The 22680-nt window shown below is 42.7% G+C and overlaps 1 long non-coding RNA gene across 1 annotated transcript in view; it reads left to right on the top strand.

Annotated features, from left to right (window-relative positions):
* Nucleotides 1–246: 246 nt before the first annotated feature.
* The window catches only part of LOC124999926, a 39558-nt gene continuing 17124 nt past the window's right edge, over nucleotides 247–22680 (top strand). The window contains exons 1-2 of the long non-coding RNA XR_007111245.1: nucleotides 247–2802; nucleotides 11548–11639. This is a non-coding gene — a long non-coding RNA (uncharacterized LOC124999926). The remainder of the gene's footprint in view (nucleotides 2803–11547; nucleotides 11640–22680) is intronic.

The raw sequence follows: 22680 nt of genomic DNA, 5'->3' as shown, positions 1-22680 counted from the left end.
ATGGTACCTGAGATGAGATAAGTAGAGTAGCAGTATTAAGAGACAGTATTAAATTATATAAAATATAAAAGTACAAAAAATATCATCTCATCTTCCATACCGCTTAATCCTTACAAGGATCGCGGGGACTGCTGGAGCCTATCCCAGCCATCATCGGGCGAGAGGTGGGGTACACCCTGGACAGGTCACCAGCCTATCACAGGGCTAACACAGAGACAAACAACCATTCACACTCACACTCACACCTAGGGTCAATTTAGGGTCACCCATCAGCCTAACGAGCATGTCTTAGGAAGTGGGAGGAAACCGCAGTACCCGGAGAAAACCAACACAGACACAAAAAATACAAAAGGTGTGTGTATGTGCGTGTATGTGTGATAAGGCAGTTAGTCGCTACACCCAACAAGACAGTGTCTGTATTTGATATATTTATTTTATCCCCTCCCCTGAGAGGTGTTAAACAATCGCATCCATCTCTCCGCTTGTGATGATGGTGGGGAGGTTGGGAATTGTTTCTCTTGACCTCAATTTCAATCTTTTCAATAATAATATGTATTTAATTTAATTAAAGCAATTACACAGCGGTGATACAATTTCTAGGGAAAGGACAGATTATGAAATGTAATCGTGCACGGGGGAAAGATATTGGGGAAATGGAAACTCTAGGAAATACCGTTTGGTAGAACAGCAAAGAGAGGTGGGGTACAACATGCGGATTTGACCATTCATATGAGAAACGTATAACATGTCCTTGATAACCGATTATCCTTGATAGCTCTGATTTTGTGCCAGATTCGCAGGGGCACAGGCGAAATAGATCAGAGGCCGGAATGATTGCTGCAGATTGCAAGCGTGCCACAGAGCTCCGCAATGCGGCCTTAGCAGCCCAATTGGTTTGCATGGGCACAGAAAGGAAGTGGGCAGCACTTTGAAGCAATTCAGCTTCCTATCTGAATTCAGGGTTACTATATTACTCTGTTAATCTGTAACCCTGCTACTTTGTTATCAGTTACTTGGTCTTCTGCGCACACTCACTCAATAACAGAACATTGCGGAGTACACCACAGTGGAAATTGTGGAAATTGCTGCTCGACACTTGAACTGACTTGCGTTCTCTTTGCTAATTAATGAGGAAACTAATTTCAGAGGAGACCACTGAACAACAACAGGTAGACAACAGGTAGATATAGAGTAGATGATCATCGGTGTGCATCCTTGGGTTTCAAACACCACCTGATAACAACAACTTCTGTGGACCTGCAAAGTATTGAAGGTGCTTTTAAACATTTTCACCCTGGCAACTACAAAAATGTTTTTTGTGTGTGTGTTGGATTATGTTCATGGGTGCATGCAGCTGTGGTTCCAGGATTTGGACTGGAGCATAAAATCCATGTATCCAATCACCATCTTTGCGCGCCTCTTTATATGTACACCAACTGTACCGCACCCTAAAACCACAAGTGACTCAGTCAGGTGGTAGAATGACTTAGGTAGTAATGGCATGCAGATATCTAAAATGCTTTGGGTGCCACTAAGGTTGAAAATATAGAGATTTTTTCATTACCATATAAGTCAAAGAAATGATTAAGGAGAAACCAATGGAGATTAGGAGAACAGATGTGGAATAAAGAAGGGAGGGAGGGATTTAAAGATGTTATTGAGCCATTTTATTTGTTTTACAAAAAAGCAACAATGGAAAAAAGTGGGAACAAAGTGTTCCCAGTTTGGCTCACTCCAGTCCTGTATGGTGCCCTGGCAGCTGGGGGGGTGTGCTAACTGTGCACTGAAATGTCTTGGTTTTGAGTCCCGGCCAGGATGTTTTGTTCATATCTCGCTCCACCTTTCTCCTCCCTTCCTGTCAACTCTTTACCACCGCTGTCAGTCTTCTGATATCAGCAGCCACGTATTAAAATCAGCTGCAATAAGCAGTTCATGTTCACCTTTTTTTTTTCTTTCCTGATAGTGATTCACTTGAGACCTGAATGAAGAGACAGGTGCTTTCATGATGGGTTCCCTCCTGAGCTCTTGTTGAAACTGCTTGTTTCACAGTTTGCTGTAACTGAACCAGATTGCACCAGCCTCTAGCAGAAAACAATGAGACACCGTCAGTGACACCAAGCCCTGCCTCCTGATCCCAAAAGCTGCTATGTGTGAGCCAATAAGATGTGCCTCTGTAGGTGTGACATATCTCGTAGCTTGTTTTTTGAAGATGCTCTCAGCAGTTGTCTGGGGGATAAACTTTTACGACTTGTGGGCCTTTCTTTCATCTCAGTGTTCAAGTGGTACCGATGACATCGACCCGTCTTTCTTTTCAACTTGATTTCACATTCTAACTGTGCCTTTTCTGGAGTCTTTTGTGAAGTCAGTTGGGCAGAGGAGTGCAGGTAATTTTGTTTCCTCTCCTCTCTGCTTATCTTTAAAAAAATATGTGTTTGCATGTTTATTTGTGTGCGTGTTCTGACCACAAATACGTCATCTTTCTCCGCCTCGTCGCTATGATTCATCTGGTGACACAGGTGAACGCTTCAGAGGAACACCGCGTATACAAATGTACATACATATACGTAAGCGCGCGGCATTACTTGGAACTCTCTATTTGTGTGTGTGCCTGTGGTGGTTGAGTGGGACTGCTATCTGTGAGTCATGTTCCTCTTTTCATTCATGGTCGCACGAGGCGGAGAGAGCACTGCTGCAGTGACAGAAGCAGAGGCAGAGGAGATTAAAAAAGAATAAAAAAGAGGAGAAGACTGGGGGAACAAACCTGGCCGCTGGAGTCTTTAGTCCATGTCTGCTGCACGCACGGTAAAACAACAACAACAACAAAAAAAAAAACATGCAGTTGTAGTACTCTGAGATCATGTAGGTTTGATTTGTCTACCTCTGGCTGTTTTTCAGGCTGTTATTTAAAGATCAAAGTGTCCTGTCCGGTCCCGGACTGTGTTTTTCTGTCCCTCTCAGGCATCATGGGAGCAGGGCTTTAGGGGTCAGAGTGCACACGTGTTTGGAGGATTCATCCTCGTAGATCAGTTGGCTGAAGCGGGGGTGTTTTGTGAGGTTTGTGTGTCTGTACGTGGTCTGAGGTTGGGCTCATTGCCCTTGAATCCTACCCTCTGCTCACTGAGTTAATTAACCCCTAGGAAGGTTATGTTTGGCAGAGGAGCAGTAACGTAACAGTAGTGTAGTAGTTTTTTTTTGTTTTGTTTTTAAACTGATAGGTGCTTCAGAAATCCTGCTTTGTGCATTTCATGTGTAATTAGTACAGACAGATTTTTTACTTTTGCATTTTTTTATTTTTTATGAGGCATTGTACCTGACGAGTAAAACAGTAGTAGGCTTTAACAATGCTCATTCTCTCCAGTGATGATGCCTTCTGTCCCTGTCAGGCAAATTTAAGTACTTCTAAAGCAAAACTCTTTCATGTAGGTGTACCTGAAACAGTTAAGTAGTTCAATTCAAATAATATTTTTTGTCTATTTGATTTGAAGATTCTATACGAAACACTGACCAGTATGGATTAATAACCCTGCGTGTACCGTGGATTTCTTTTGCCAAGGTATTTGACCTGGAGTGGGCTGTCAAACCTATTTAATAGATGATGTTCATTAATACACAGGATAACTGACCAGCAGGCTAGCAGTCAGCTACCAGCTAGCATCCACCAAGAAGACACCAGCTAACTAGCTTAGCTAACAGCCTTATTGGGGTTTTCAAGTGGGCACCGCCCTTCACTGATGTTTCGTTAAGTTAGGCCCACGACACCTGAAGAAGGCTTAACAGTGAGTTCCGGTGTCCTGGAGTCACCCCGCTCCATGCAGCCAACACGCAAACACGTGACTTTCAACTACCGAGAGATTAGCTTAGCCCTTTTTACTGCTATTCAACAAAATACACAATTGCGTCGGTCAGGTTTTGGAAGGGGTGAGATGAGGATATGGACCCTGGTTCGGGTAGGGGATGGGGATTGAGGGTACAGGACTGAACCACGACCCTCATACCCAAACACATCCTTTAGCATGCTCGCTGGCTAGCATGTTTCCTCCTTAGCCACAGCCACTCGCTTGCTCTGCCGCCAGAGACATTTCTAGCTCTCTTGCGCTCATTCGCCTCCTCAACTCTGTCTTCTCATGCGACAGTATGCTCAATAAAATACACTACCTACTCTGGTTCCGACCGCAACAGCAGGTCCGACCGTAGCCAGGTGCTAAATATCTGCGCTGGGATAATCAGCTGCCGTTTAAGTCGGCCCTCAGTTTCCGGGCTCTGCCTTCCCTTAGCTGCCCTGCATTCTGCCTGATCCTCAAATGCCTTTCCTGTTTGGAGCCGTCATCATATTCTGCTCCAGCAGAAAATATAAGGCCTGTTCAGACCTTGCATTAAGATCTGATCTTTGCTTTGTGACCAAGTAATAGAAAGGTGTGAACACTTCTGGGACGCATCGGGATAACATAGAGATCCGACTCCTGACCATATTTGGAGGTGATCTGGGTCTCACATGTCCACGTGTCCGCATTCCTTTGGTAGGGTGAACGAAATGAGTCCTGAGTCACATTAGAGACCCACTATACTCGGCAGGGCTATAGGTGAGGTAGGTGATGAGACTTTATATTCTGTCCTTGTTATTGTTATCTAATTAAAAAATGAATAAATCTAAGAATTGCAAAAGAAAGTATTTAGTACACGTGTATGATTCTGTATTTTGTCAGTTACCGATGTCTTTATTTACTTCACTGCATATGCAAACTTCACAGGTTAGATTTTTGTGCCGGTCTCTAAAACTGGTAAAGGCAGGCCGAAGTTCAACGAATAATAACATGTGCTAATGTCATGATGCACGCACATGAAACATCGCTCTTCTTGCAGTAACAGTAGATATCCATTAGACACAGCAGCTGTTAAAATATGCTACTGCGTCCCAGATAATGTCAAGGTTTATTTACCTAGAGAGCATGAAAAACTAAGATCGGATCTGGAGATGCATTTGGAGACACATGTTTAATGCCAGGTCTGAGGTAGGAGAAGAGTTATGCACACTGCAGATTGCCTTGTTGAGGTGCTGGCAATGGAACAAAAAATTTGAAAAAAAAAAAAAAAAAAAGGGGAGGGGGGGGGGGGGGGGGGAGTAAAATAGATTTATTTGGGACAATGTTTCAGCACAGGGCCTTTGTGATGTCTTAACGGAACAAACATACCTAAAGCTTGTCACTTGCGGTCGGATAGCCCAGATCAGATCTTAATGGAGGGTCCTTTGAAGGTTTCTTTTACAGTATGCGACTAGAAAATTCATGGATCAGACAATTGTGGCTTTTGCTTTACTAGAAAGTAAAAACCACAAAAGTCTGCTCAATGACATTGATTTGAGTAAAGCCCCTGAAAATCCAAAAGTCTTGACTGCATTCAGAGTTTCATGTGGAGCAGGGATTATTAAAGACAGAGCGATCTTCCTGAAGGTGGGAAGCTGCCTCACTGCATGTATCGATATGATGTTTACAGGCCCAGCAACAACTCTTGACTTTTTTCTGTTTTTGTAATAGAGTGCATTTCTTCGCATTACAAGACTAGCTTCTACATTCATTAAGACTACTACCATCTTTCTTTCGTTCACCATCAGTTTGAGTGTGGTCAGGCCCACTGCCACCAACTTGTGGTCATACAGCACATAACCCTATCCCCCCACCTCCTTCCAGATTAGTCTGGGTTCCTCTGGATTCCTGGATTTGTCTACCATTCATTATGACAAGGGCATTAGATAATCTCATTTTCTGGTCAGCTACCATTTACTGAAGTACAGTGGGAATTAAGCTAACCTGCTTTTGTTATTTCATCTGCTTTTGTGGTTTTGGAATGGATATGTTGTGACAGCCGCTGCAGTCAACCTGTGAATATTTTCTTTGAACCTTCTCCTTTTGGTCAGGAAATTCTTAAGCTTCTTAAGCTGTAATGCTTACCCTGTTACCCTGATGATGTGAACATGGAGAGAGCGCTCAATATTTCTGTCAACACACAGCATACAACATACAATATGAATATATGCCTATAAGGCATGTCATTGTGACAACCCTCCTAATATTGTGTTGGTCTCCCTTGTGCAAATCCAAATCAGTTGATGGGCCTGAAGGGAGAGGCCTCTGCAGATCATCACACAGATACTTGATCAGTTTGGAATCTAGTAAATTGGGAGGCTAGATCAACACCTTATGCCGACCTCTCTTTCTAACATGGAACCCCTGTGGGTTCCATGTCAGAGCCTGTCTGATGGTATTTGGTATTGGTTTACACACAGTGTGCCAAATTCATTTCCATCTTCTTTGCCCAATTTCGTCTTTATCTTATTATGGCTTATGTGGAGTCTAGTGTGGGACCGGACAAGAAGTTGGTTTGAATGCCCACGTTCAAAGACTGTCTGTAGAATTTGGCCGTTGGCACCATTCAGTTTGACAAATCTGATTGTTTTCCCTTTATAATGCTTGTGAATGAGTCACAAGTATACTTTTTTTGAATGAGATACGTTGTTGTTCTGTTAACACAGAATGGAATGGTGTTGTGTAGAAAGTTGTGGGGTAACACTTAATTCCAGAATAGAATAGAATAGAATAGAAGTCCAATGGATTCACCAATTACACCTTCTGTCTTTGGTTTGCTTTCAGTTTTATTTATACAGCGCCAGTACCAATGACTATGGGTTCTGTAAAGAACCTAGTCATTGGTACTGTCCCTGAGGAAGGCTAAAGGCTTTAGTGGTAAGGAAAAACTCCCTTTTGACAAGAAGAAACCTTTAGAACAACCCACTGTTGTATGAGGGGACAGATCTGCTTGAAGCCAGGAAGAGAAAAGAGGGAGGTGAAACAAAAATAATCAGAGACAAAAAATAATCAATATCACCACCTTCAGAATTATATATATATAAAATTGACTTCATCTCTCTTTTAAACTGCAGAGTCAACAAAACCCCACATAATCCTTTGATATTGGTAACATCCCTGAAGTGAAAGATAAAACTCTCTTTCTCTTTTAACCTAATTTCATTTGAAGTCTAACACCTCAAAAACCTTGAGATAACTTTTGTAATGAGTGTCGGGACTCGTCGGTTGTGCTGACTCAAAAGTGCACTCGCAAAGTCCCTTGCCTTGGGGTTTTCATCTGCGCTGTGTGATAATCTGGGACCGCACATACACAGATTTCTTTTCATCAGGTCTTTCACAGGCGCCCTCTACTATTGCTAAGAACGCCCATGTACCTACGCTCCTACCGAGACTGTGTTCACCACAGTCCATACTCCGGTCACATTCATATGTCTTTATGGAGATGACAAAGCGTGCAGCAGTGCAACGTCAAATATGGCATTGACATCTGAGTGGAAACAGTCTTCATCTTCATACCATATTAAGTCAATAAAAAATTGGACTTTCATCTGACTAACGAACAACTTAATCTAATCTGACCTAACTCTAGCTCTAAAAATGGTCATATCCAAGCTTAGGGGAGACTTCCGCAATATTAGGAACGTGATCAAAATGTTATGCCTGATTGGTATATGTCCTTTAGTCAAGTTATTTTTTCAGTTTGAATCTACAGTATTATAAGTGACATCACCATAGATTTGTCAGTAAACTATAGTGGGGTCTGGACAGAGCGAAGGAGCGAGAGGTGATCAGGTTACGAAAACGTCGGAAAGTCTGGCAGATTTCTTAATCTTGTTAGCCAGCGATTCATAGCACAAAACACAATGTGGCTTTGGATCCTACTCATCCCCTGTCAAATAAAAATCTGAATTTGATGTTACAGCCTGGAATTTTCTGCATTCATGCCGAGGTTCATAAATTTGAGTGTCGTCGTTTGACGGGAATTCCAGAGACTCTTCACCCAGTGCGCAACGTTTGCTGAACCACTTGCATCAAGTTGTTGCACCTTGCCTGTAACGTAGGAAATAAAGATGACGTAAATAGAGGTTGGTGATGTAGGATTAAGGATAAACATACTTAACATCTAAAATGAGGAATAAGAGAGGACTGCTGTATATCAAAGGCCAGAACACTCTTAAATCTTTCGCCAAAACCAATAGCCAAGCCACAAAGGTGAAAAGGCAGGGACAGGAAGATGTCCATGGGCCTGTGTGTGTGTGTGTGTGTGTGTGTGTGTGTGTGTGTGTCTGTGTGTGTGTGTGTGTCTGTGTGTGTGTGTGTGTGTTGGGGAGGTTCGGTTGACGCCAGGAACCACATTCTTTGGCAGGATCCTCAGCTTCTTTCCGACGCCACTCAGGAACACGATGTACACCTCTTTGGAGACAGAAAAGCCTAACGCCTGAGATTAATCAACATCGACACACGGTTCCGAGTTTGCTGGCATGAAAGCAGCATTGTCAAATTGCTGTGGTTACATCGTTAAGGAAACCGCAGCGTTTTATTTAGCATTGACGGAAATTGGCGCCTCCCTCCATCCAGTTAGATGCAGACTGTCCTCTTGGTTGTGGTCATGTTAACGCTGCAGTTGTTGCATTATATGAATGCTTAAGAGTCACTCTAGCTGTAACCCGCTCTCTGTATATGTCTACCGCCCCTGGCTACAGCCCCTGTCTGTCAAACCCTGGGGATAAACGTCTCTGAGTCCAAGGGCAATGGGAACAACGCAACCACTGTGTGGCTCTGCATCAAGGGCCTGTGTGCTCCCTGCTGGTCCTACTTCCCTTTTCTGTCTGTCAGTCGCAGTCTGCGGGTTAGTCCCCTTGGTGTGGGAAACCAGCAGCTACCAGTAGGCAACCATGGCTGACTTGACAATCGACTTTAAAATCCTATCTTTCAATGCCCTGCTGTGATTTATGGGATTTGTAGTGAGGGCATGCGTGGCAATCAGACTTTTCAGACTTTTAAAATTTTTCTGAAGACTGGTAAAACATTGTGCAATTTTCATTTTCACACTCATATGGAGTACACACCGATCAGCCATAACATAATGACCACTGACAGGAGAAGTGAATAACATTGGCCATCATGTGACAATTTTTGCTGGCAAAACCACACACTTAGACCAGACCAGGTACCCCCAACCCATAGCAATGCCACTCCTTGAAGGTAGCAGCCATCCCCAGCAGGATGCTGAATGCAGGATGCCTCCAAATTCACTAGATCCCAAACTGATCAAGTATCTATGGGATGATCTATAGAAGTCCCTCCAATCAACTCATAAGACCCAAAGACCCCCACTAACAACTTTCTGTTTCCAGACACCACAGGACACCCTGAGAAGGCCCATGTCCATTCTTTGATGAATCAGAACAGTTTTGGAGGCACAAGAGAGACTTACACGATATTAAGAAGGTGGTCATGTTATGCCTGATCAGTGTTCTTTTAACACTGATATGCAGTAAGAACAGAAGAAGGGCCTTTTTCATTTAAATATTGCTCTTTAGTACACGTAGTGGACAGAAATTACGCGACACATTTTATACGTTGACATGTCAGAAACTGACACAGTTTGTTTGATGTTTTGTATTATTGTGTATTATTATATTGTGTATTATTTCTTTTATTATTTCTTTTATTAGTCTCTAGGTCTACAGTAGAATTATCTATAATATCTCACCACAATGTGTTTCCAAAATGTTGTAGGAGTTGGTTGTAGGTACCGTAAACTGTGCAGTTGGTTGCAGTTTATATGGGCTCTTCCGTTCTGACTGGTGTGTGAACGCACTCTATAGTTACGTTCGCTCAGACCTTGCTCTCTGTAGTTCCCCTAAGTGCTGCTGCTACTTAGCCGGGACTGCTTAGGGGAACTGCATACAGAAAACTCTGTGGGCCTTTGAGGTTTATATACAAATTACTCAGGGATCGCCATTATGTTGACACTGGGCCATAAAAACGCTGGCAGGCCAAGTTTAAGGAAATTTATCTCCGTGAGGCAGTAAGTTCTCTCAAGGCAGTAATTCAGCGAAGCTGGCAGGCAAGAGAAAGGTTTCTGGTTCAAATTCTAATCAAATCGAGGAGAAGAAAGGAAGTTTGACGCCCCTGTTAGATTGAGGCACTCAAAGCTTGATGGATCTTTGCATGCTTGTGACCTCTGGTGTCAGTGAGAAGTAACTGCTGTTTGGGTTTGCTGTTAGGATTAAAAAATAATTACATGCGGGTCAAATGTAGCATTAACCCTCAGTGACCAATGCTAGTGCAAGGCAAAGTGGGGGGAAAAAATAGACAAAGGGGCTAAGGAGCCCCCTTTTGGTAGTTTTACTATTGCACAAGAACTCAAACCAGCTGATTAAAATATAATGTAAGCCAGCTCTTCAATAATGTGGCATTTTAAGCAGCCAGTCATATTCATGTCATGGAAGAGGGAACAGATAATAATTGGAGATGTTTGGTATTGGACATTATATCTTCCATGTGAGAATAATATATTGACAAGATGTGGCTGGTGTTTTTTTTTTTTTTTTTTTTTTTTTGTGACAGCTCACAGAATGACCAAAGTACTGAATGATTGTCTAATTTAAAGGCAAGTTGTCCAGTTCTGAAATACCAGTAAGAAGTAGTGGCTCTAGTGATGGGAATTTCTGCTTAAATTCTATATGAGATTTTGAAATGTATATGTGGAGCATAATAATGAGTAAACTGAGCTAATGAATAAAAATGAAAGAAGATTCACACAGATTGGAGGTTCTCATCTGTGAAGCCTCTAAAGCAGTGTGAACATATTTTGGGTTGAGATTGTATAGATTATTTAAATCTTAAAAATATCATATCCAAGTCTTACTGTCATTTGTTTTACTGTCCCAAAACATTTTGTGATTTATGCAGATGTTTTATGCCTGTCACCTAAACTGTATTAAAATTCAGGATAGCTCCTTAAAAGTGAAGCTAAATTACATAGAGCTCCCCTGGTGGCTGGCTACAGTATAGGTCATAAACTCCAACCCCCTCCATAGCCCCTCTAGCCCCTCTGGCTAGTGGTTGTTGTGGAAAGTGTTGGGCAGACTCACCTGTCTGTAATCAGCCTGTAGTTGGACAAAAAACGTAGACACAATCTAGATTAACTTGATCAACCTGGATTGTTGTTTGACCTGCTATCTTCATCTTAGTTTGTCTTCAGTCTGTTTCAATAGCCCCATGAGGTAAATATTATTCTCCCAGTAAAGCTCTATGTCATCGTAATTTCTGCCTTCAGTGTGAGCACATCCCAATCAACTTGCATCATCTGCTTTATGAGATGTATAACCAGGCACCAGAGAGGGGGTTACAGATCAGAGCTGATGATCACATTACTGTGGTGTCAGACAGATCTTGTAAGAGAGAAGCCTGTGAAAATCAGATGCAGATCAAGGATCAGTTGTAATCCATGGTTTCACTTCTCGCCTCTAAGTGTTTATTTATGTTGAGTGGCGTTTATGTAACATTTGTATCTTCTTTTCTTTCTTTTTTTGCTCTCTCTGGGACAGCGAGGCCGGTTGACTGCTGATCACCAAGGACAAGCAGTAATGAGATGCTGTCCATTTTATAGTGACTTCTTATGTAACCATGTGGTTTTTCTCTCTCTCTCCCTCCCTCCCTCCCTCTCTCTATGCAGGCTCTGCTGGAAGATACAGTAATGTATGCTGCAGTTGCCTATGGGCTTCAAATTAACAAGCGGAACTGGAATGATGCACCCCTGGCAATAAGGTTGGAATCTGTCTTTATATCTATGTGTGTGTGTGTGTGTGTGTGTGTGTGTGTGTGTGTGTGTGTCTTTATTTTCATGTGATCATGATTCCAGTTCGTGGAAATCCAGACTGCAAACACAAAACAAGGGTTCATGCTGGAGTGTATGGTTTAAACCTCTACTTCTCCTTCCAGGACTAAATTGTTTACCTGGCTGTGGAACGAAAGGAATGTGTGTGTGTGGGCGAACGGCGTGATCCTACCTGTTGTGAAAGAAGTGTGCATTTCTCAGGCCCTTACACACTACCACTCCCTCGTGCCGTGAACTTTGCCTCGTAACCACAATGCGTGGCCTTTACAGCCTCATCCTGGGTGTGTGAATGTTCTCCCTGGCGTCACCTGACGGTGATGTATGCTGGCAGGCACACGCTCGGGATGGCAGGATGAAAACTGCTGAGAGATAAATGGAGGGAGGAGAGCAAAGGAGGAGGAAATGGGGAGTGAGAAAGTCTATTGTGTTGACGTTTTGTTTTAGTACGTATTTCCTCCGATCTGAGCCGATAAAAAGAATGGAAGCGGGATGATTCAGATTTTTTGGGCTGTTCTCCAAAAAATGCCAAATGAATCACTCTTAGGTATACTGTTCTAGATTATTTTCAGAATATGATTCGTGGTAACTCTCCATTTGGATTTCATATTTGGATAAAAAATTAAAAAACTGTACGCAGTTGCATAGCCCTACAACCAATCAGACCAACAAATTATGTGACATGTGCTTCTCAACAAATACCTTAATCGCTCACATCAAGCATGCCCAAACTATGCGATCAGCTAAGGAAATCTTTGCAGGAGCATAATGCAGTGGAGTGTTTCTGCAACAGAACATTTGTGAGCAGGGATGTTGTCTGACTTCCAGGCTAGTGGTAGATTATTTACTTATTATTTACTGCTGCTTCATGTTCATGTATACAGTATATAAAGTATCGATGAAATGAGAACACGAAAGCAGGAATAAAAATATGTGCGCTTGAGCTTGGTGCCAGATTGAAGGAGAAACCTTAACCAGCAGTAGTAAATGCTAAAAATGTAGGGTAACAGTTGTGATAGTTGAGAAAAATGATTTGGTAAGGGAACTAGCCTAGTCTTCTGGCATTGCTCACTTTAGGAACCTTTAGCCACTTTAAGCTACTGGTCCTACTGGACTATGGGTGCTTTCACACCTAGTTATTTGTTCCGAAACTGAAGCGTTACCATACCATGTTGGTTCGTTTGAACTAGTGCGAACACAGTAAACGCAGGCTATCCCACAATAAATCAACCTAGCTGAGTCCGGTTAAAGAGGCTGCTATTAACCACCAACTGATATGACAACAATCACCAATCACAAAACTGGTTGCAAGCTGGTTTTAGTAGTTAGTAGTAGGGCTAGGCTAATCTCCTCATTGAAAGTCACACGGGTGCGTGGTGGCTACATAGAGAGAGATGAGGTGTCATGGGTTTAACTGAAACAAAACATCGGTGAAGGAATGTACCCACTTGAAAGCCCCATTGATGCCCCAACTACCTACTGCTGTTCACTAGGCTAGGTAGCTTGTGTCTTCTTGTTGGTTGCTAGCTGGTAGCTGACGGCTAGCCTGCTGGTTGTTTTTATATTGTTTGTTTGTTTTTTTTCAGTTGGACTGGGCTTCCAAATGTGCCTTGCCCTGAAGAAGTGTCTGTTGACACATAGTCGCATATCCCATCACTTCTTACTGAAAGAGCCACCTACTGTCAGGATAGTTGAAATGCTGGCATTTCCTACTTGCACTTTCACACTTACTGGGGGACGGGATTACATGGGCCTACTGCTGTTGGCTGGGCTAGTTAGCTGGTGTCTTCTTGTTGGTTGCTAGCTCGTAGCTGACTGCTAGCCTGATGGTCGGGTTTTCAGTTGGATTAGGCTTCTAAATGTGTTTTGCCTGGGATCATGGCACAAGGGATTGTAACATCTTATCCTGTGTAATAATGAATACTCCTTGACTCAGGACAATATATAGGTGTGAAAGCACCCAAATCAAAGTGATGTATGAGACGACAGTTGTGTAATTTTGTCTTTTAAAAGTTAGTCATCTCACTTTAGGAATGGGATATTGTTTACCACATAGATGCTGTAGCTAAGCCTATCTCCCACATTAGTGTTAGCTAATAGCTAGACTATCAACAATGGAATTATTATATTATTGTGAATTATTCCTCACATTTTATTATTGTATGCAGACTTTCAGAATCACATGGAAACACAAGCCAGAATTAAAATTTAATGACTAGCAGCTCAGTGGGAAAAAATACCTGGGACCACGTAGGTATCAAATAACATGGGACGATGATGAAATGATGCAGAATTAGGTGAAGGGTCACAATGAAGGGTGTCTCTCTTCTTCTGTGTGTGTGTGTGTGGGAAAATTACCTCTCTCACTTCCAAAGCTCAAGGCTGCTTTCTGAATTCCTGACCTCTAACTCACTCGCCTTTTGTGCAGTGGCATCCATCAAATGCACAACGCTTTCTGAAAGCAACCTTTCTTTGAACATTTCAATCCTAGATAGGTGGATGAGATCGAGGGGAGCTTTTTTCTTTTTTTATGCCTGTACAGTTAGAGTTCTGTCTTTGCACAGGTTGTGTTTCATGCAAAACCGCATTAAGGATTTCAAATTCTGAGTTTCAGAACCGATATTTGTGGCTACAAATCCACTTTGCCACCGGTACCAATGTGGTTCACCAACAACCAATGATAGTTTCCCAGGGCTGAGGGGAGGAACACTAGCCACAGACTTGGAGCAGGCTACAGCAGCAGGGTGAAGGCTGTGGATGAGAAACGAGTCATGAATGTGACCACAGTTCTGTGAATTCTGGTTAACTGTTTCTGGTCAGCAATAATTAAGCACCACCTAAACAAAGTCAACATTTAAGATTACAACAAATTTTCTGCCTGATATGACAACGTGCACTAGGCCTGCTCTTCAACACACTACCTTGTCACTTGTCTGTTGTGACATATTTAAAAGTATTTTTCCATGTTTTTCTGGATATACAAGTTGTTGTGCACAATATCATGTGTCATGGCGACATTTAGCAACTTTGTAAGCAGGCTGCTATTTTTCATAGCCATTGAGAACATGCAAAGACCAGTTAGTCACAACAACTCTCCTATCTACCTAGCTAAAAGAGGCAAGTTTGGCAAGTTGCAACTTTTTATTGTTATATTTAACCACCATTGGCCGTTGGTAAAGTTTAACAATATTTTCTTACTCTTAATCCAAGAGCTAAACCAGAAACAGGTCTCTTGAGTTGTGAGTGCTCTGTTTGCCCACCATCCACCCTAAACACCCCATTGCTGATTTAGCGAAACTCCTGTCAGAGTCTGGTAACTCTCCATTTGGGTTTCATTATAGGGCATGTTTCAACCCATACAGCAAAAGAAAAATTGCTTTGCACGCAACCGGATCGACGTACAACCAACCAGTCATTTTTGTTCCATTTCTATCCATAACCGAATAAAGCCTGCCTTAACAGGTGTTATTGACCCGGCAGATCATTTCCCTCAGGAGTGATTTCAGACTTTGTGGGTGTGGATTCAGCTTCCAGGCTAATGGAGTGCTGCTTTATTCATTCATGGTTTAAAAATAAATACATAAATAAACAGTTGCCTCTGAACCTAATGTAAATGTAATTGTGTGATAGGGGAAACTATTTAGTTTTATAGTAGCATAAAACAAAAGCAAGAAGAACAGACAATATGAGACTTTGAGTTATCTTCCAGCGATAGTTCCAATTCTTTAGGGTGTGTTTCTTAGTGTGTGTTCCTCTTTCTAACTTTGCAGGTTGGTTGTGAAGTTAACATTGAACTAGCATGTTGCTGCAGAGTAGATCAACTCTGGTTGTAGTGGTTACTGAAGGGGAAGAGACCTAGGATAAGTGACTGAACATGGACTTAAGAGAGTGAAGAGACATGCATCATCTTCTTTTAAAAGGTAGCTCAAGCATCCGTTTTTCTCTTTGAAAAGAAAGGACATTTTATTAGAGCGGCATAAGATCGACTGTAAAATCAAATTTAATCTTACATACTAGTGCCATTAACCAACTGAATTCTGCAAGGATCGGGGTGGTTGTTATGCTTCTTGGGAAGTCACAGATTATTTGTTTCTTTTTCCTGGCATGGTGGGCTGCCATGGAGAAATATTACCATCGGAAACCCTGGATCAGCTGGGTTGAACTTGAAATGAGCGATTCTTGCTTTTTGGCAAAAACTGCGACCCTGCTGAAATGAACTTATGTTAGCACTACTTCTTCGCTTATGTCTCGTCCTCTCTGAGACGTGCTCTGTTGACTAAGCACTTATCTACCCCATCCCTTGCCAGTGTTCCTGGAACCGGACCAGGGAACGGCTGCAAGGGCTGGGTGTGTCACCGCTGTACCTTTGCCCTGCGTGGCAGTAACATCACAGTTAGAGGAGCTTTATTTCCACTTACACATAAAAGCACACATGTGGTTGTCAACTTTACATCTATGCACAGTTGGCTTGTTGCTCCATTTTGCTGTAGCTCACCTGAGTATGTGTTTCTGTGTGTGTCTGCAGAGGCCTCATTCCATCAGAAGGTGAATCTCTGCGGGGGGTAATCTAGAGTTCGGCCTCATTAGTGGAAAACCCGCTCATCGTTCAGGTCACATGTATGCAGTCTCTCTTTTTAGATGCACACACACACAAACACACACCCATAAAGATCTATCCCAGCTGTTTGTGGCCATAGATCATGGTCTCTAATTGGAGACATGGCTCCTGTTCTCTTGCTCTCACCTACCACCTAGCAGCTGTATTTATGTTCATTGCTGTGACCCACATACCTCTGAAACTGGTGGAGACAGATCACTGAGGCTGGTTAAAGGGTCAGTTCACCCCGCAAACACAACTGAGTTTTGTGGTTAAGAATCGATTAATTAAATGAGAGATGTTTGTTAAATACAACGTATAGACTAATTTGTGTCGTTCACTGTGTGCCACCCTTTTGCAAGAGCCTCGCTGATCACATCCTGGTATTTGGGTTTCCATAGTTGGTGAGAGAGCATGATCCTAAGGGATCTGCGAGATGTTTTTCTTTTTTTCTTTTTGCAGTTAATTGTCCAGTTACCATGTGCACAGTACAGGAACTAATCAAACCCAGTTTAGGTTTACTGATAAATATCTGTGTAAATAGCAAGGCCTTATGCACAATATAAACAAGTATACAAGAACAATATGCATTCTCATTGCCAGCCTACCTACATAACTCTCAGTGATTAATGTGATAACTGTCTGTAATAATTAATTGCAGATCGCTGTGGTAGCCACATCTCCAGAGCAGGCTGTTGACACTGGGGACGATAGCTCCCAATTGCAATACAGTTCTGAGCATGAATATTACCTATAGTAAAATGCAGTGGACCCAATATAAGACCTTGGGGAACACCGTGACTATTGAATAGCTTGTTTGTTTGTATGCTGAATAAAAAGCTAGCTATAAACACATATCCATTGGTTGTACGCTCATTGTGTCAGATTAACTGATCTATAATCTTTTAGTCTCAGCATACATTTTGCCAGTAGCCTAACCAAGAAACATCTAAGACTACATAGTCTGACACAATATATACGACAAAAGCATCGGAAAAAATGGCCTGTGTAGTCTCTGAGTTGGTATGGCTATCTTTTTACTTTGTCATGTTCACAGTTGTGCACAAGAGTATTTGTTGGATTGATTTGGATTATTTTTGTGTTAATCTTGTTATTCTTTCTAAATGCCTCATGAGCAAATTCGTGCTCTGGGTTTAACTGATCAGTTCAACTCATAGCCATGTGTGCAGTGCCCAGGGAGGAACAGGTCAGGTGCTTACTCAATACACTTCAGCTATGGATGTAGAGGGGATTCAGACCAGTGATCTTGTAGTCCCAAATCTACTTCTACATATTTTCCTACTGTGCACTCTGTACTATATTATTTAGTCCCAACTTGAATAGGAGCACTTTGATAAAATACAAATAAAAAAGGCTATGTACACATTATCTTCCCAGAACCGAAAAGGTGCAAATACAGAGAATTACAGTTAAGCAACGATTGTAGAATTGACTCCTCCTTAAAGTGACACTGAATAGTTTGTCATCTCGTCTATATGGAGACAAACGGGACTGCAAACGAGCCTGATACCCCACAGGGAGGGCATGTGAACCACATCCGCTTTCCCACAATGCTGTGTGTGTACAGAGAGGAGGGAGAGCGAGGCCACTCGGACAGGACCGCTCTTTGCCTCTGGCATCGCCATGGAGACGAGGCTCTTTTTATAGTGTCCCTCGGCCGCTCTCATTCTGCTGCTGTTTACCATTCAGTTCATATGTTGGAGGCTAACAGAGCGCGAGGGGAACTAGGGCTTATTGGACTACAGAGCGGAGATGGTTTGCGTGTGGTCTCTCTGTGTAACTCAATGGGAAGAGCAAGGCAGAGAAGCTGCCAGGTTTGCTGGTTCAATTCTGTATGCAATCGATTCGTACTGTATATGTGAGGGGGAAGTCAGCCACCAGTTTCTCCCGGTATTCCTTCTCATCCTTCCGGCGTTGTTCGGATCCTGTCCAGCTGGGAAACTAGACTTCAAACACACACACACACACACACAGAAACGCATGCGCGCACAGAAATCACACAATCAAACACACTTAGTTGCCTTAGGGTGCAAAGTGTGCATCCTGGTGTCAAGGAAATGCTGACAGAGAAACAGAAAGAAAGGGTGAAAGAGGGGAAGTTCAGCTTGGTTGGATTCACACACACGCACTCGCACGAATCAAACACATACACACGTCACACATGCAACAGCGGATCCATAGTCCGCACTCAGGTGGGTGTGTGCTTCCTCCTCTTTACTCACATTTTTTTTGGCTTGCTTCAAGAGGACACACCCACTCTGATTTGTGGGACAGGACACACAACATGCACAGAAAGCGAGAGAGAAGCGTGTACTCCAGCTCCGTCACTGTCAGGACATAGCGAGAGGCAGGAACTACCACTTGGGGCAGCTGCTCGCTTAGAGGATGGTGTGAGATTGGACAAAGTAACAACAGATGTGGAAATAAAAAAAAAAGAACTTGGTGTTGTGATGAAATGGACGCAGATATCGTGACCTGAACAAAGGGAGTTATTTTGCTCTTAAATCTTAGTCATGGGGAAAGACTACGAGGAGGCAGGATGGAGGCAAACGCAGCCACAGCCACTGTACACACATCGTGGCACAGGACACGGTATGTTCAATGGACTACAGCAGCACATCCCTGTTTGCTGTGTTTATGGCATGCATTTCTCACGCTGCTAGTGCTTGGCTTGTAGGTGGGTGTGTATGTGTGTGTGTGTGTGTGAGAGAGAGAGAGAGAGACAGAGAGAGTTCTTACCACTGCCCCATGCAGGATTTGTTTACCTGCTAGTGTGCATTCCAACATGAACTCACGTCAGTGGAAGGCAACAGGATCCACAGGGCTCTGATCCACCCATCCTGCCGTAAACAATTAACCTGCCACGTCTCAAATAATGCTCTGTTGTCATCCGACGAATGCCAGGTAGACGGCAACGGGATAAAGAGACGAATTGTTAGACAGGCGGATGCTGTGTCTGTGTGTGTGTGTCTGTGGAGGTTGAGACGGAAGGTGAAGGTCTAGGAGACTTGATGAGATGCCAGATGCCGGTAGGGAGTGAAACATCTCCTTGTGTGTGTGTGTGTGTGTGTTTTTCCCCTCCACGAGACAAAGCTGCCTGTTAACTCAACAACAAGTCTCATTTTCACACAGCCTACAGAGAGTCTGTCATACCTGATGGCTCTATATAGACAGTTGATTGATGGAAATTGTATTTTTTTTGAAATTTTCTGTGTGTAACTGTATATTGTGAGGTAAACCTCCTATATCCAAAATGAGTACCCTGAATGTGTTGCCGTTCCTACTGCCCATCCCACAGTATCCCAAGAGCAGATAAAACTCCTATTACACCCTGGTCCTAAATGGCCCTGTTATATTGGCATGGGTCCAGTGAATGTAATCCAGTAACATAGTTAGCCCACACCAAGCCATTGACCTATAAAGGCCACAAAGGCGCATAGCTTCCTCATTTTCTCAAAACTTTCTAACATTTTCTAACTTCAGTTAACTTGTATGATTGAGCCACACCGTCATCCTCTGAACTTTTGACTGACACTTCCTTTGACCCAATAGATGACTGTTTACCATGCTGAGTAAAATACAAATGTTCTGTAGTATTATTGTTAAATTTGGAATGGTAAGACTTCAAGCTGTGGTCTCAGTGTGTTTTAAAACTTTCTTGTTTCAAACTGCAGTCATTTTCAGGGCAAATATTATTGGAAACAAATGGAAGGTTTTCACGGCGCATCATCGGTGCGTCATAAGTCACATTGTTAGAGGCACTCTGCAAGGTAAACAAAGTGCATGGACTGAAGTAGATCCTGGAAAATGGTGAGTTATTGCTGTGTTTTTGGCTGTACCAATCGGGCAGACTGTTAAAAACACGGTTTGTAATTTTATAGACTGCCAAAAGTTATTACAAATCAGAGAACAATGGCAAAATCAGACCAAAACAAGCACTTTTGGTTAGCAAAGCTAAACCAGGACCTACTAGGCAAAACACACGCATTCACATTTAATAGCCTGCTACAGTAGCAACACTGTCCAGACCTTCTAGATCCTGGTTTAGCTTCACTAACCACAAACGCCTCTGATAACTTTTGGCATCGTTCTCCCTGATTTGTAATAACCTTTGGCAGTCTATAAGTTTTTCACTGTCTTAGACAGAGCACTTAAAGAGATTCTGACTCCTGGGGAGTAAAAAAACAGAGTATTTTCTTTTGAAAGAGGCCAAATCCTTGCCTGTACTCTAAATTGTTCAAAAATGCCTTGAAATTTACTTTGGGTAAAGGAAAGGAACAGGAATGTTAAGGGGTTAATTGATTAGTCATTTCAGTTGATACCCAACAGATGCACCAACTGAAGCAACTTAGCTGATCATTTCCAGGCAGGAACTAGAGAATTTCTTGAGAGTCAGGTGACTAGACTGAAACCTGGACAAAATCACTGATACTATGCTTTCATTTCATTCAAACAGTCTACAAGGGAATTTCCATTTGCTCATGATTGAGCTCGTAGTGCATGTGCTCAACTGCCCAGCCTTAATTTTTCTCACTGTACCTGCTCAGCCTGGCAACAAAACCACCGAATTGGCGGCAAAGGCACCTTTTTCGGCAACCCCCACAAAATCTGACACCTGGCCGATAATTTGCGTCAGAGGAGCGCCCTCAGACAAGAGGCCGAGTCTTGACGCGAGGCCGTCTTGTGTCATTTCCTGCCTTGCTGGAAGCTGGCAGCGGTTGTGACAAGGACTTTGTTTTAGTTGGAATTCGCAAACGGGTGTGTTAGTGTGTTGACCTAATGTGAAAGGACTCCCGACTCCATAATGGTGTGGACGCACATGCTAGTTATGATGGGTGTTCTGGTTGGGATATCTTTTAAGTCCTTAATGACACTGTAGGTGGAACATCGTTGTAAAACACTTTCAGTGGCTTCAGTGCTGATTCTTGCTCACTGGTACTTATCTATAAGCCGTTACAAATGGCGTGATGAAGAGGTGCCAAGGACAATCCCGAAAATCAGATGGACTTATATCAAGTCAGACAAGTCAGCTAAACATTTGACGTTATGGATTAAGAAGTAGGCAGGACAGCATACAGGTTAGAAAGCAGGTTCAGTTTGGCCTTCCAAAACATGGCATAACTAAGACACAACCAAAGCGGAGCAGCTGTGATTGGCCTATGGTTCAGATAACATTGGGCAAGACTGACTTATAAACTCACGAGTACTGGAAGCTGAACACAGGTAACCATTTTCCACTGTATACATGATGTATAATGTAATGTATTCTCGGCGCGGTCGAGAAGTCACACTTCGATAAATGTTTCTATGGGTGAAAGTCAAGATATGATAATGTAGAGATAGGCTGTCTAAGATAAAAGTAAACATGTTGACTTGTGAGGAAATGTGTGCTCTGTTCACTGCCAGTATGGACAGAAGGAAAGATCATAGCGCACAACAACTCTGGCATGTACACATAAGAGGGACATAACAGTTTTGTGTTAACTTAAAGATCTGGTAATAACTGTCATTTTTTGCGTGTCTTTCGTCCATCTTTGAATCAGTCAGCTGAATTGACGGTTACACTTTTACTGTCTGAAACTGGGTTGGATACCCCTCATTGGCTTTAACTCCATCATCACAGCCATGTTGCCATTGTTGTCTCCAAACCCCATCAGCGTTCAGGAAGGTATAGGGTCACAGAATGACGTGGCTTATAAACCCACAGTTCCTGTTTCTGAGCAACAAGACAAGCCCTTTTGTTTGACTTGCACACCCTCACATCTTAAATTAGACACAGGGTTGTGACATTTGTCATCAGAGCAGGCTAAGACTTCCTCAAACACAATGCAAGCTACGAGAAAGTGAAAACAACCCAGTGTAATGTGTGTGACTCAGCATGATGATGTGCAGTTTGTTGCTGGCATCATGCCTACAAAGGTTTCTCAGTTTAGCTGTGGTTTGATGGTGTCTTCTTCCCTATTTCTTTTTAAGTTTCGTTATTAGGGCTAAAAGGTGATTTCAGAGCATCGTGATTAATCATCTCTCCACCAGAATAAGTTGACGTGAGTTTATATGTGTTGGCTACCAAGCTCTTTCGAGGATCTTGGTTCAAATTTACTGACCAGCTAGGCCCCTCTGAGTTTGCTCTTGCTATGTTCTCTAGCTTCCTCCCACTGTCCAAAGTCATGCTTGTAAGGCTTGTAAGTTAATTTGTGAATCTATATCTGAATGGCTGTCGTCTATCAGTGTTACCCCTCTCATAGACTGGCAAGCTGTCCGGTGAATACCCCGACCTCTCGTCCAATGACAGCTTGGATACGGTCCAGCCCTACTGTGAGCCTCTAGAGGACAAGTGATTACAGGAAATGAATGAA

Source organism: Mugil cephalus, chromosome 22, assembly GCF_022458985.1.
Source record: "Mugil cephalus isolate CIBA_MC_2020 chromosome 22, CIBA_Mcephalus_1.1, whole genome shotgun sequence".
NCBI lineage: Eukaryota > Metazoa > Chordata > Actinopteri > Mugiliformes > Mugilidae > Mugil > Mugil cephalus.
Note: the sequence above shows the minus strand (reverse complement) of the source record. Positions and strands in the feature narration are given on the sequence as shown.